The following is a 14,286-nucleotide window of genomic DNA, read 5'->3' on the forward strand; positions in this document are numbered from 1 at the left end:
GTATCTGGAAGGAGCACTCGCTTATTTTAGGCTTTCAATAACTCGGGCTTAAGTTGATTCTGGCCTCCCAGGAAAAGAAATAAGTATTCCGGAGATGCCCCTGGTACTGAGGTGTTAGAAGAGGGAAAAACTTCACCAGTGAGCCTGTAGGACAAATGTCCAAGAAACTGTCCCCTGACAATTACCTCACCCAACTCCAGGCCTTGATGGTTCAGGCAGTGGGGGTATTTTGCAGACAGCATCCTCAGCATTGCTCCTCTCCCCCACCCCACCCCAACCCTGCCATGTAAACACGAGGACTTTCTCGAGAGCCCTGGAGAGCCGCTCTAGTGGCGTCGGGGCCTGAAACCCCAGGCTTGGCTTGTTTGATGTTTAGCATCCCAAAGCGGCTCCCCACCCCCGCCCCAGCCTGGGAACCCCGAGCTGTGGGGCCGACGAGTAGGGAAAGCAGTTCTCTCAGCTAGCGGGCGGTGGACTGTGCTGGGCTCAGAGAAGAGGCGAAAACAACAGGACAGAGATGCCCTGAGCAGAGGAGGAAGGGATTCTGGAATGCTGTGACCACCCATAAGGACATAATTGGGGTCCTCAAGGCCAGGGGGACAGAAATGTCCCAGCTCACGGGCATACTGTAGGTAGGGGGTATCCCGGTGGAAATGGCTTGGGGCCGGAGAGAGCAAGGTAAACTGGGTCCTGGTCCAGGGCATCCACGTCTTCGGGCGATCAGGGCCTCGAGGAGACAGCGCTTCCTGCCACTGCTCAGGACTTGGCCTTTTATAGGGAGACTTGCTCGGGAGTCTTCCAAGAGATTTTAAATGCTCCCGAGTCTGGATCTGGGAGCTTCAGTGACGATGCTTGGATATGGCTTCATAGGCTTTGGTTTTAAAAGGCCAGGAAGATTCTCAGACTTTAAGAGGCCGCTCGCCCTTCACGCTGCCTGGAGTCTGGGCGGCGGTGAGCGCTCTGGATGGATCTCTTCTCAGGCGATCCCAGATAAGAGAAAATGAGAAAGAGGTTTCTGACTTTCAACTCATTAGGGACCAGGTAAGGTCAATGCTTTCTCTATTATGTCTTTATCTTAAAAGCAGGTCAATTTAAGATAAGGGAAGGGGGAAAAATCCACAATCTGTGTGAACCGGCTGATATAGGCTGACCCCTTTCCCGAGCTTAAGTAAGCCAGGCAGACATTCATTTCTATAAACGAGGGAGTTGGGGGACATCGCCTTAAATCCTGATCCGAAGTCTCCAGTCTCTGGGCGTATCTTCCCAGCCTCCTCCCCATCCCTCCCCAGTTATTAGTGTGAATCTGGGTGAGCAGACAGTTTTATTAGTGATGAATAGGAAGCCCACTGGGAAATGTGAATCTGAGATAACATAATTCTTCTGCTGTTTGCTAGTTTGTTTCAAAAACAAAGTGGCCTAAGGGTATTGGAAAGGATGGGGACTTTTTTTCTTGCTGAGCCTGTTCGGAGATGCCTGAAATCACCTTCATCTAGCCCTCTCTATCTTACTGACCGGTGTGTGCTTCACTGTACGGTTGTGTTCCTGGTGCGGTTGTGTTCCTGGGGCTTCAGTTCACCTTCGGTGGCACCCAGTATGGAAACCTACCTCAACAAAAAGTTTTCTGGTGCCTCTTCAAGTGAGTGGCTTTCGGAAGGTGTGGCCTCTTTCCAGCCACCCGGATGTCTCAAGAGATTGGTATGGTTGGAAGTAAAGTGTATTTTATTGAAGGGGTGGGTCAAAGACTGCATGAACCCTCACCCCACCCCACATATTTGCATCTCTGAACTTTGATGGTGTCTTGAAGGAATAGAGGAAGTATTGGCTCAGTGAGACAGCACAGCTTTTGTCTCATCCGAAAGCGTAGTTGAAATGGTGTCTGTATGTATTTCTTTTCCACAGTGACCTAATGCCTGCTTGAAGGATAGCTAAGTGCACTCCCATCTTCTCTCTTTTTGATAAGTTACCGTTTTATTTCTGCTTCCGAGAAATTTTATTCTCTTCGTTGTTAAGACTTCTTGAAGAATTTTAGATAAGATTTCAGCACATATTCATATTTAATTTCTTTTTGTTGTTGATAGGACATTTCTAAGTTCGTCACCATTGGGTCAAGCCTGAAAGATAAACACAAACCTAAACACAAATATTGTCAGTGCTAGAACTTAGCAAGTGAGCTCTTTCCTCCAATAGAAGGAGTAATATCTGTTCTACCTACTCTGTGTGTAAGTACAGATGTGTGTACAGATGTTTATGTATGTATACATGGACATATATGCATGTATCTTCCACCCATGTGTTGATTTTATGTACTTTTTTGGAAGATTTTCTAAGAGAAAAATTCAACTATAGAACTGGGTGTTACAGAGCATATTACTTGGATTAGAGAAAGTTGAATGAATCCATTACCTCAATTAAGAAATCAAATGAAATTGAATTTCCCTTGAAGATAAATAAAACTATCCTTAGCTCTTCCCATTTGAAGTTGGAATATTTTTTTCTTGTGATGTGAAACTCTAAAGGGTTACTTTTGCTTGGAGAGGTAGCACCGTTTGTTATCAAGGTGTGTGAGACATATCTGTATACAAGACATCTTGTGGCAATCTACAATAAAAGTTGTATTCTCTTACTGGGTTGGCAATGTCTACTCAAAGATGAGTTGGTAAGGATACTAACATTCAGCTAACGAAGCAAAAACAAGGTGGAAAGGAAACACTTCTGCCTTTTATTTTTATCAAATGGCCTCTCTATGTTGGTCTTTCCATAGCAGTGGAAATGAGAGAGACTGTCTGTTTGCTGTTGGCAAACTCTGCCCTACTCTTGCCTCCCACAAATCTAGGAAATTTTGTCTTTGATAGCTATCTCTCTCTTACAGTGGCAGAAACTGTTGGTGGAGTGGTAAGCATAGCATTTCTAGGCCTTCCCGTGATTGCTGTTGAAATTTATTTCCAAAGTGTGAGAGATTATCCCCCACATAATGAGCAGCAATACTTGGGGGCCCTTTCCCCGCAACTTGCTGTGTACTGAAATAATTCTGTAGGAAATCACCCAGAAACACCGCCTTCCTTCAGTTTCTAACTCCTAACCATGTTGCTTGAGGTTTCCAAAGTGCTAGAGAAACATGTTTATTTGGGCTGCATGCTACTTACTGACTTACCTAACCTCCCTAGTATATATGCTGCATAGTGTGTGCACAGAGGTGTAAACCTGAGATATCCCTTAATGATCCAGGGAAGGTTCCTCTGAGCTGGTGGCTTATTATGTCCTAATTCAGGAAACCCAGACAATATTTACTATCCTGCCTAGCCCAGGAAGTTAGAGTCCCATAGCTGTTTCTGTGAGAACCACGTTTCCAAACAGGCTTGCAGAGACAGGCAGCTTCAGGGGATTAATTGTTTCTCCAGACCTGGCCACTCCTTGGTGCCTCAAGTTCTGCAGGCCTGTGTGGAGAATATAGGGGGTGGGAGGGCTGAATACTGGCAGCTTATTCCATCCCACGACTTTGTACCTAACAATTGCAACCCTGAATCAAGAGCATGAAAACACCCCTATCTCTAGACAGCCAGCCAGAAGTTAGTGCTAGTTAGCACTGCCATCAGCCTGCAGCATTGCTGCTCCCTGGCTACATGCTGGGGCTAGGACGGGTGCAGTCAATTTTGAAAGTGCTGCATTACATCATACTCACATTTGACAGAACAGGCAATGCTTGGGTCTTCCTGGACAATCCTAGGGTCTATCTCCTTCATACTAAAGCTAAAGGGGAAAATGTGCTGGGAATACTTGACAAGAAGCAGCTCATTCCACAATAGCCTATCATGTAGCACTAGATGGGGGAGAAAGAAGAAAACACTGAGATTCGTGGTGGTATCCAAACACCTTAACATTAACTTTCCAGTAGGAACCCTTTCTAACAATGGAAATGCCCTAGCAACTCAAAATTAGTTGTTTAAAAAAGAAATCTTGCCATGGCTTAGGACTCAGATTCTACCGGTTGCGTGACTCTGAAAGTTGGGAGCTTATTGGTATTTGTTTTTGCCTTCTGGCAAAGCTGAAAAAGAGGAGAGGGGGCTGGAAAGAAGGGGAGCAGAGGAGAGGTAAGAACACCTGTGCCTTGTGAAAGCGTGGGCTTCCTTCTCTAGTTGTGACATTTGAAAGGGGCTAGGTGCAGTGGGTCAAAATGTTATGATGAATCCCCAGTGCTGGTTAGGGTGTATGCGGTTTAAGGGTTAATGGTGGTTGGGCTGGTCTGGAAATGGCTGGGAGGAGCCCCGTGTATGGTGTGTGAGCTTTAGACCATCACACAATGGTAACGTAATTATCTGGCTGCAACGTGTTCAGATGGCAAGAAGTTGCAAAACAGATAGGTCTTCCTGAGAAAGGAGGGCGCTGGTTACGGAGGCCTGCAGCCATCAGCCTTTCTTCAATACATTTTAAACAAGAGGATCTAGTGAGTGATTCTGATTCAACACACACAATCAGTTTGCAAGTCTTATTTCCATTTGAAAACAGGGCCATTTACAATCATAAGAGCCGGACACGCTGAAAGATACCGAACGCATTAAGAGCGGATGATGGGTGACAGAATCTGTAGGCAAGCACTAAATATTTTCTTCTAGCCTGAGACCTGTACATCTTGTGTGTCTCTAGTCCCAGAGAATCACCTGTGTGTCCTTAGTCCCAGTGTACCATGAATGGACTAAATCTGTTGGATATATAACTTGTATGCTTAAAATCAGGCACTCTAGGATCAGGACGGGGGGGGGGGGGATGGCCTAAAAGATGCCATGTTAATTGTGTTCCTCTGTGCTGCTTACTAGTCATGCTTTTTTTTTTTTTTAAAAAAAAAAGGTGTTGCCTAGAAGTTCACGCACTTGAGCCGCGCATCCCGATCTTTTGTGAAGGATGCAAACTACCCTGAGGCTTGGGGCAGAGGTGCAGGGCCTGAAAGAAAGCTCTGGGACCACTCTTGCAATTCCGCAGCTCAAGACATGGGGGCCCTCTGCGGCCTGGTGGCTCCAGATTGGTTGTCAGGGGTCTCAATGAAAAGTACGGAGCCTTTTCATTGAGCCTCTTGAAATCTGGGAGCTGTTTTATGGTCTCTCCTTCAAAACCAAGACAAGCAGCTGCCTGCAGCCTCCGACTTCCTGTCGGCACCCCCCACCCCCATTCCACTCTCCCTCCAACTCCTGCCCACCCGAGCCTGCTGCTGCAGGGCGTCTAGCTTCTCTTTCCCGACTTCCATCCATCTCACATTGTTCACTACCCAGTCCAAGCCCAGAGGGTGACTCTCCATCCGGTTGTGAGTTTTCAGAAGAAACAATTTTTGTTGCGCCCCGCCTGCCGACTCCACCTTAGACCTCCTGGAACCTACACACATACCCCTAGCATGCTCAAGAGTAGAAGCTCCTATTAATCCTGAACCCCAGAGCATTTAAATATTAGTTCATTAGGTAGGATACTGATGCAAGAGTTTACTTGAAAGGATCAAACCACCACCATCACAACAACAACAATAACACTTTAAGAAAATCCAAACGGGGTGGGGGGGGGCTGGAGAGATGGCTCAGCATTTAAGAACACTAATTGCTTTTCCAGAGGACCCAGGTTCAATTCCCAGCACACACCTGGCAACTCACAATTGTCTGCCACTCCAGTTTCACGGAATCCAACACCCTCACATAGACATAGATACAGGCAAAATACCAACACACATAAAACAAAAATAAATAAACCACTAAAAATTAAAAGAACAAAATAGAAGAAAACCAAAGCAAGTCATACCTGTTTGAGGTGGGCAGGAGAGAAAAAAAAAAAACTATTCAATGGCTTTTCAGTTACCAATGCCCAACTTTCCAGTAGACTGAAACTCTAATAATGGAATGTGTCTCTTGTGTCCTTCATTTTTTATCTCAAATGGGGAATAATTTGTGAACCTTGGATTGGTGTCTCCCAAGCAAGTGTAGTTTTAGAATTCTTTTTAAAGTGTCTCCTCCCTGGGGAGACCTCAGGAGAACCAATTGACAGATTAGGGGTGGGGGAGGGTTTCTGCTCCCAGTTTTTCTCAATCTTCTGCAAAGCTACCCTAAATTCAAAATAATTAAAAAAAAACCTACCCCAGTATTCTCTTTATCAGGCACCAGAAGATAAGGACCACAAGGATCTAAAGACAGCATCCTCACACTTCCTCCACCATCTCCAAAGCACTCTCTGTTTTCTTCCTAGAACCTATCCTGAGAAATAAGCTATAATCCTCTAGGGGAGCCATCCGCCTTGGGAGGAGGGATGGGGTAGAAGAAAGGCCTGCTCAGCAGGAAGGGTTCAGACTCCCCAGTTCTGCAAACTTTAGGGTGTGTGTGTGTGGGGGGGGGTGGGCAAAGAGCCTACACCTGGGAGGAGGTGAGTATGAACCTGGAGCGGGGTGGAGACTGGGCTTTCCTGGGTGAGTCTTAGTAGGACTTAGGAACATTGCTTTCTAGAGCGACTGAGAGCCAGGGGAATTCTCAGGGCAGCTCCCTAACACCTTCACAAGGTTACAGCAAACAGCTACAGCTCCACAAGTGGAGGCTGATTATCCCTTCATACTCTCTTGGGCCAAAGGTACCAGGATCAGGATTTCTAGACCAAGTCTTTAGATGTAGACCCCGTGAGAGGAAACCTAGATCTACCTTCCCCAGGAGGCTTCCTTGGTTGCCTTCTGGTGAGTCCCAAGGACCACCTGCAGGGACATCTTAATTCTTGTATTCATAACCTGATGCGAATTTATCATCAGTTCGTTTGTTCCCCCTTTCCTCCCCTTATTTTCCATTTCTCCAGTTCAATGCCTGTTTTCCCTGCTTTCTTATCCAATTCCAGATTCAGAGCCGCAGTCTTATTTTGCAGGTAATTCAGTGTCATTTTCTTAATGCCAGTACTAAAATGAAAAGCAGATAAAGTGGATGGTCTAAACTGGAAAGAATAAAAGCCAGTGAGGTCTTCATGGGAGGCCATTTGGGCAGTAAGAAGACCAAAAGAATGGCCAGGATCTGCCTGTCAGGGGCCACGATAGAAGCGTGACAGAGGAAGGGAAGAGAACCCTCTGTCTAAAGAAATTCAATTAATGCCAGTAAGGGGGGGGGGCGGGAGGACACAACTCTTACCTACATCTTGCTGTGTCAGCATAACCCCCCAAGTGGAGGAGGGGCACATCGCTCTGCAATAGGCTTGGAGGGAAGGGGCAATTCTACAAGATACTGCCAGGGCTCAGGAACGGGAGGCACCTTGCCAGGACAAACTAAAGAACCCCTGGTTTCAGTCCCAAGCCCACCTTCTCTAGTTCATCTTTTTATTCCCATTTGGCAACTCTGGGCTCTGTGCCCCGAGGAAGTACAAATTCGGGGGGAACTGGAAGCAAAAGATAACAGTTGTGGGGAGAGAAAGAAGCAGTTTCTTTCTATTAAAAAAAAAAAGCAATTTTAAGCTAAAGAAAGAATGAAAGAAAAGAAAATGGCTTCTGGAAACTTCTATGGAGGCAGACAAAAACTTTCCTTGGAGACTTGTGTCCCACTACAGCGCCCCCCCCCCCCCCCGCAAGCTTGGAGACGTGCTTTTGAACTGACTAGCCCCTGCAAGCTTGGCTAGGTGGAGTCATCAGGGTAATCCAGGTGCCCAGGAACAGGATCCCAGCTCATTGCCCCCACTCTGGAGTCCTAAGCTTCCAAGGATGGAAGGAAGACCTCGATTCTCTGGGGCTGTGTTTTGGCAAAGGCCGGCTCTCTTAAAAAAACGAAACAGAGCAAGCAAGCAAGCAAACAAACAAACAAACAAAATACAGCTAACCAAGCAGCACCAACAGAAACAATTGGCTAGGGCAGCTGGCTCCGCGGGACGCTCACAGCCTCGGAGCCCAGAGACTGTTCCGGCCTACAGGAGCGGTTCTAGTCAGCAACAAGGAAGTCCCCACCCCGCTTCGGCTCCCTTAGGGGGCATCTCTGCAGCGTCGGGGCACCCGGACTCTTTCTATTTTAAGGGTCACACACGCTGTGAAGCATTTTAGCTGCATCACAACCTTTTAAATACCCCAGCATGACACTGCCAGCCTGAATAAGGGCCTCATTTGGGTGGTGACCGGCCGAAGTGCTCATTTGAGATGCTTGGGCGGCTGTGAAGCACAGACTCGCTGTGAACCGGCGGGGCCAGCAGGGTGAGGTCTCCCGGAGGGACCGCGGCGCTACCCGCAGGTCTGGGATGGAGGGAGGCGGTCCAGGCTGCGAGTCGTCGGCGCCCGTCGCTCAGCTCCACAGACCAGCAGTCGCGTGTGTCCGGAGTACTGGCTGGGGCCGCTCCACCGTCAGGATTTTTCGTAGAAGAACCGGACTCCGAGGCTAACGCCTGAGTCCTTCCTGAACTCGCGCCTCGCCCTTGCTTCCCCGGTCCTTATACTCTAATAATTTTGGTGGCAAAGATTTCCATCTTTGGGAGGAATTTGTTTCATCTTTCCTAAATTTAGAGACGGAGTCTTCCAAAGTCTTAATGTGTGTGTTTATTTATTTATTTTCTAGCGTTCAAATGAATGCGAAGCCACGGATCGAATCCTGTCACTCATTTGGGGTTAGCGTCTCCCGATATTTCACACGGAAAACAAAACTTGGGTCTCTCTTATTTGTAGTTGTCCTTAACCTTTGCATCAACTGCTGTAGATGCCGCTCGGTCCATTCTCTAATAGATTTTACCAGGGACGGGTGACAGAGAACTGATTTCTTTTCTATTAGGGTTTAGCACATCTTTGTTGAAGGCCTGTAGAACGACCAGGGATTAGATTTGCATCTCTTAGACGCCCTGTGTGGTCTTTGTGCGAAGCTTGTAACTGTTAAAAATGACTTGTTAGGAAGCGTGTGGGCTCTCAGCGCTCTCCTTTTGACAGAAGGATTGAGAAATTCAGATTGGCCCTGTAGGATTTAGCCTGCAGATTCCACCTGAACCCTAAGCAATTAGACCCTAATCTCACGGCAATCATATTTGAGTTAGGATTTGTTGCACTTTGTTTACTTCAATTAAAAGCAGTGGAATAATTTTTTTTTTCAGCTTTTAAAGTGAAATCTTCAGGAATAAAACCTCAGGACTTCTTAGGAACGGTTTTGGTGGTGAAGGGGATTTTCTTGTGAGCTTTCTTCCTGGCCTTCTTACCAGTCCCCTCCCCCATTTAAATTATTCTTCTCCTGTTGCTCTCCGTCTCTGCGGTCATCTTCCTGGGGGTTGAATTCGGGTCGCGATGGACAGTATCGAGAGGCTCCCAGCAGAGAGAGGCGCCCTTGCCCGGAGAGCACGGTGGAGGGGGTGCGGGATGCAAGGAGGCGGGAGTCCCCACCAGGTCGCTTACACTCGGCTCCACGTGGAGCTTCCCGGCCGGTGCGAGCCCAAACGTTGTTGCCTGCCTAGGTTCCCGGCAGTGTGCACCCACCCAGCATCGCGTCGGTCCTCTTACGGAGGATCAGGGCAAGGTCGGTGTAGCACCGAACCGTGGAGGCCCGGTTCTCACTATCCGGGGGGCCTAGTGGGATTCTGCCATCTGGCTAACCCCGCAGCCCCCTCCCTCCGCCCCAGGGGAGCATCCTCTCTTGTTGGGACTTGGACACAGTTTAGGGTCTAAGACCCTGTTGTTCAAAGATGGCCAGCACAGGGAGACAAGCAGTGATCTTGTCTTGGTCAGGTCCTCTTCTGTGTTGGTACCGGCCAGGCTGGAGTCTGTCCTCCGCTTCCCTAAAGTCAGTGACCCTCCAGAACTGAGCACTATGGGGGTGGGGAAGCTCTTGGTTCTGATCGTTAGACTCCAGTGGTCCAAAGTCAGGCCTGTCTGGGTGGCATCTCCAACCAGGCTGAGGGGAGCTGGTCACTCAACCCTTCCCAATCTCGGCCATTTAGTCCTTAGGCAGCTCCAGGGAGCAGCCTGTAGTTGTCAACTCAGCAGAAACCGGGATCTGTGGGCATCCGGTTTATTACCTTCATTGTTTAATGCCACTTTGATCTGCTCAGATCATTTTTTTTAAAATTTGGGACATAGCAAGGAGTTACCGTTTCTTTCATTTTGATTCATGACTTACTGTATTAATTCATTTGATTCTCTTCCCCAAATTACCTTTCCAGCTAATACTAAAGACAGCCAACACAGAAGGTAAACAGGTGGAGGACTTCCCACAGCGAGGGCTTCAAGGCCATCCGAAAGAGGACCTTGGCACTTGTAAAGTCACGCTCTAACTTTCAAATAGTTCTTTCGCGATCTTGGGTCCAGGGTGGATGTTTTAATTTTTCCTTTGTTTTTGAGTCCACCAGAAGGAAGAAAGACAGCCTGCAAGCTGTCTGTAATTGTGAGTGAATTCCTTTAAGTGGGGACAAAGTATTTTGCGGATACTAAGTACCAAGTCTAGAGTAATATTAACTGGTTGAGGAAAATAATGCTTTCTCAAATATGCATAAAATAGGCCATATCTTTAAGGTATTTGTTATTCCTAGTTACTATGACCACCATTAAGAATTTTTAAGCACCCAAACAACAACCTAGAAAAAAATCCTTTCTGAGCTTAGATGTAGGAGACAGAATACAGTGAGAAAGAGAAGAAGGGGGCAAGACTTGAGCAATAAGCTCTCTGAGATCTACCAAGAGAAAGAAGTCTTGATGGACTACTGAGTGAGGATCCTAGCCCTACCCCATTCTGTGTGGAGTTTAGTGCACCCTTTCATTTGTGAATAGGATCTGTATCAAAACCCTAGTGTGACCATGACAATTGGGTAATCACACACAAGGCATCTTTGCTAATGGAGAGATTCTGTAAATATGTTTCTAGTGAATGCAGAGATAACAGCCACAGTGAAAGGGTCAGGTGCCACAAATCATAGATTACTCTGCCAAGGGTTGCCAGCCATCTGAGGTTTGGAAGGACATTAACTGCCTCTGCATTCTCAGAATACTCTCCTCGGTTTGTGATTTCGCTTACTTGACCCTACTTCTGTTATTAAAAAGCTGGCAGGCACAATCAAGGGCAAGCAGGTTGGCTACCTACCCTTCTGGCAGCTCTCCAATAGTCCCATTTAGCTGCCAGGAGACAGAAAGAGGAGTGAATCACTCCTGTAATCCTGAAGTAGCATCTAGAACGTACCAGGAATTTCAGTGTGGTTTGCAGGTTCACCATCGCCCCCCTTCTACATCCACCTCAGACTCCTGGGGGAACAGACCCCTGGGGGGATTCTTGGAAAGAGTCAGAAGGAGAAAGACAAGAAGAGACTTAGATAAAGAAATTCTCAAACAGTTTCTTGAGAAAGTAAGCTGTGTCATATTAGATAGCCTCAGTTTTGAAAAGTACCACATAAGTCGGAAACTTATTACGGAGGGCAAAACCCAGGAATCCCCCTGGCGAGACAGTGGTGAAGACCGCAGAGAAAATCAAGTGCTGTCGATGAGATTTGTAGTAGTGCTATTTTGTGTCAGCTGAACAAATTTCTGACTATAGCATTTGCTTTAACAAAGGTTTCCCTCCACCCCTACTAAATCCATTAGATAATAGGCACTGAACTTTCAGAGAAATGTGAAATAGGGATTAGAGCAAAAGTTTTCTTCCTACCTCAGGCTGAAACATGCAACTATTTGGCACGCCAGGGGCATTGTAAAATAAAACTATTTTTCTCTCAAATATCAGTGCTCTGTATGTGAGGCTTTGGCATGAAGGAGTTCTATGGGTGAGATAAGACTGTGAGGATCCTCTTGGTTGGGAGGATAGACCCTTTCCTCATAGTCTCATTTTAGAAGTGGTTTGGGGACCTAAAATTAGCTATGATCACCAAGGGTAAAGCCATAACTTGCTAGTAGGTACCAAGAAAATGCCCTGGCTAAAAAATTTTCAGGGAACTTGACTGGATGAGAGGGCTTGTCACAGTTCTGAACAGAACAGAAAGGTACAATTCATTGACGTGTAAGCGTTCAGGAGAACTAGCAAAACTTACTCTATAAAGGATATTTTCTAATATTCTAAGGGGTCTCTAGATGTAAAATGTAAAAAACTCCAAATTTAATTTTCCAAAATTATATTATCGTATTAGTATATTCTTAAAGAACAGAGACAGACACTAGTCATCTACATTACCAATGGGGGAAAATATTTTAAAACCAGATGACAGATTTGTGCTTTTTAAGTTAAACAATACTGAATGATGAACAGTCTTCCATGTTCATTAAGCAGAAAGAAGAATGTCTGTAAAAGTGAATAAAAGGGACTTTTATTGAACAAATATGCCTAACCCCATTTTATTAGCTGATAATACAAATCATTACTGGCTCTTGCTCCAAGAGTCATTTTAATATAATGAATTCATTTTAGAACCTTGGTAGAGCTGAGGCTCAAGTCCCTTTGTACCTTTGTGAGGAACTTTCAAATGCTCCCACCAAAGTTGAAGACATTTTTTTCCTTGCTTGCTAAGTTATAAAGTTGAAATTTTTGCTCAAGAACATTCCCCAGCTTGACTAACCCTTTCTGCCAAGGTTTTCTTTCAAGATGACGGAGAACAGAAGGCAAGCAGGAAACTCTAAGCCCTTGTGGCTTAGGTGGTCATTCTATGTCTCTAAGTTCACAGTGATAAAACAGCCAGGTTTTCTTTTTGTTATGTGCCTGCTGTTTATACCTTGTATAGTGAACTTGTACATAGTGTTTTCTGAACAAACACTTTTCTAACTGAACTTTGAAATAGCCTCACCATTTCCCTTGCAATTCTTATTGGTATCTTCTTCTTCCTCTTCCACCTCCTCCTCTTCCTCCTCTTCTTTTTCCTTTGAGACAGAGTCTCACTATGTAGTTCTGGCTGTCCTGGAGCTCACTATGTAGGCCAAGCGCACTTCAAACTCACAGAGATACTCCTGCCTCTGCCTCTGCCTCTGCCTCTGCCTCTGCCTCTGCCTCTGCCTCTGCCTCTGCCTCTGCCTCTGCCTCTGCCTCTGCCTCTGCCTCTGCCTCTGCCTCTGCCTCTGCCTCTGCTGGGACTAAAGGCATGAATCACTACATTTGCCTATACTATTTTCTTCTTTTAATGTTAATGAAACAAATAAAATTCTAGGTGTTTTTGATAACAAACAAACAACTGACAGGAAAAAAAGGCTCACTCCTTGATTGGTAAGAGAGAATTCTGCTATTTTCCTATTTGAATTATGACTGTATGTTGTGATGCTATTTTGGTGGAAACAAGTGTAAAATCTCAGATGCAGCACAAAATGTATTTAAAGAAGGAACAACTTTAAAAAGCTTAATCTTTTATTGCATTTCAGATGTAAACCAACCACAGAACATCCATCACCCAAGACTTTGCTATTCTAAAGAAGGACCTTCTTTTGAAGTGATGACAGACTTTAACTCACAAACACAATTCTTCCTTAGGTGATAGATTTGGAAACTGATTGCCATGGCCTTGTGGACCAGAAAAGAATTTAAAAAAACTAGTGCTAATTGTTTATCACAATCTCACCTAGGGCTCTTTGTAGGAAGGTGGCCCAGCCACCACTGAACTGTGTTCTTAACCTCCATCCTTAAGTGAGTACTCCCCACATTTTAATATGTAGCTTGGGGGCACAACAGAGTGAACAGAGGTGGTGGGTGGGATCCTGAGTATAGACTTGATCTCAAGCTTGAGATATCCCTGCCTTCTCTTAGCCCAGTGAGCTACTGGTTGATCTCTTTATTTACCTGAGGGCCTGACTCAAGATTATTACAGTTTTGAAGGGTGGATATGAAGGTATCATTTCATGCCACCATTTATTGATGAATATGAGAGTATCATTTCAAGTGGAAAATATGTTTCTGTACTAAGGACATCCTTAGCTTCTCTGGGCAATCTCTCATGGCAGATATTGTATCTAGGCAGTTCTTACTCATCAGAATGGGCAAGGCTGGAAAGAGTCAAAATAATAGTGACAGCACCCCCAGAAACACAACATGGCGCAACTGCGTTCCACTCCTTTAAGCCAGAGAACCCTCTGCTAAAGCACCACTCCGTGGAAAGGTGATGTTTATATCTACCTGTGCGTTTACAGGCTTCATGGATTTCAAATGGTCTTCCAAGTTGTCTTCCTAGTAAGAAATGGAAATGGTGGTGCGTTTCCGTAGTCTTGGCATTTGGGAGGCTGAGAAAGGAGGGTCAGGGGTTCAAGGTCTACCTCAGCTACACGATGAATTCAAGGCCCTGTCTCAAACCAAACAAACAAAATTAAAAAAAATAAAGGAAATCTCTTTACAAATATCTAGAACAAGGGACTCTTTTCTAACTCAAGAATCACTCTCC

The sequence above is a fragment of the Myodes glareolus genome, chromosome 11, assembly GCF_982192425.1.
Source record: "Myodes glareolus chromosome 11, mMyoGla1.1, whole genome shotgun sequence".
Classification (NCBI taxonomy): domain Eukaryota; kingdom Metazoa; phylum Chordata; class Mammalia; order Rodentia; family Cricetidae; genus Myodes; species Myodes glareolus.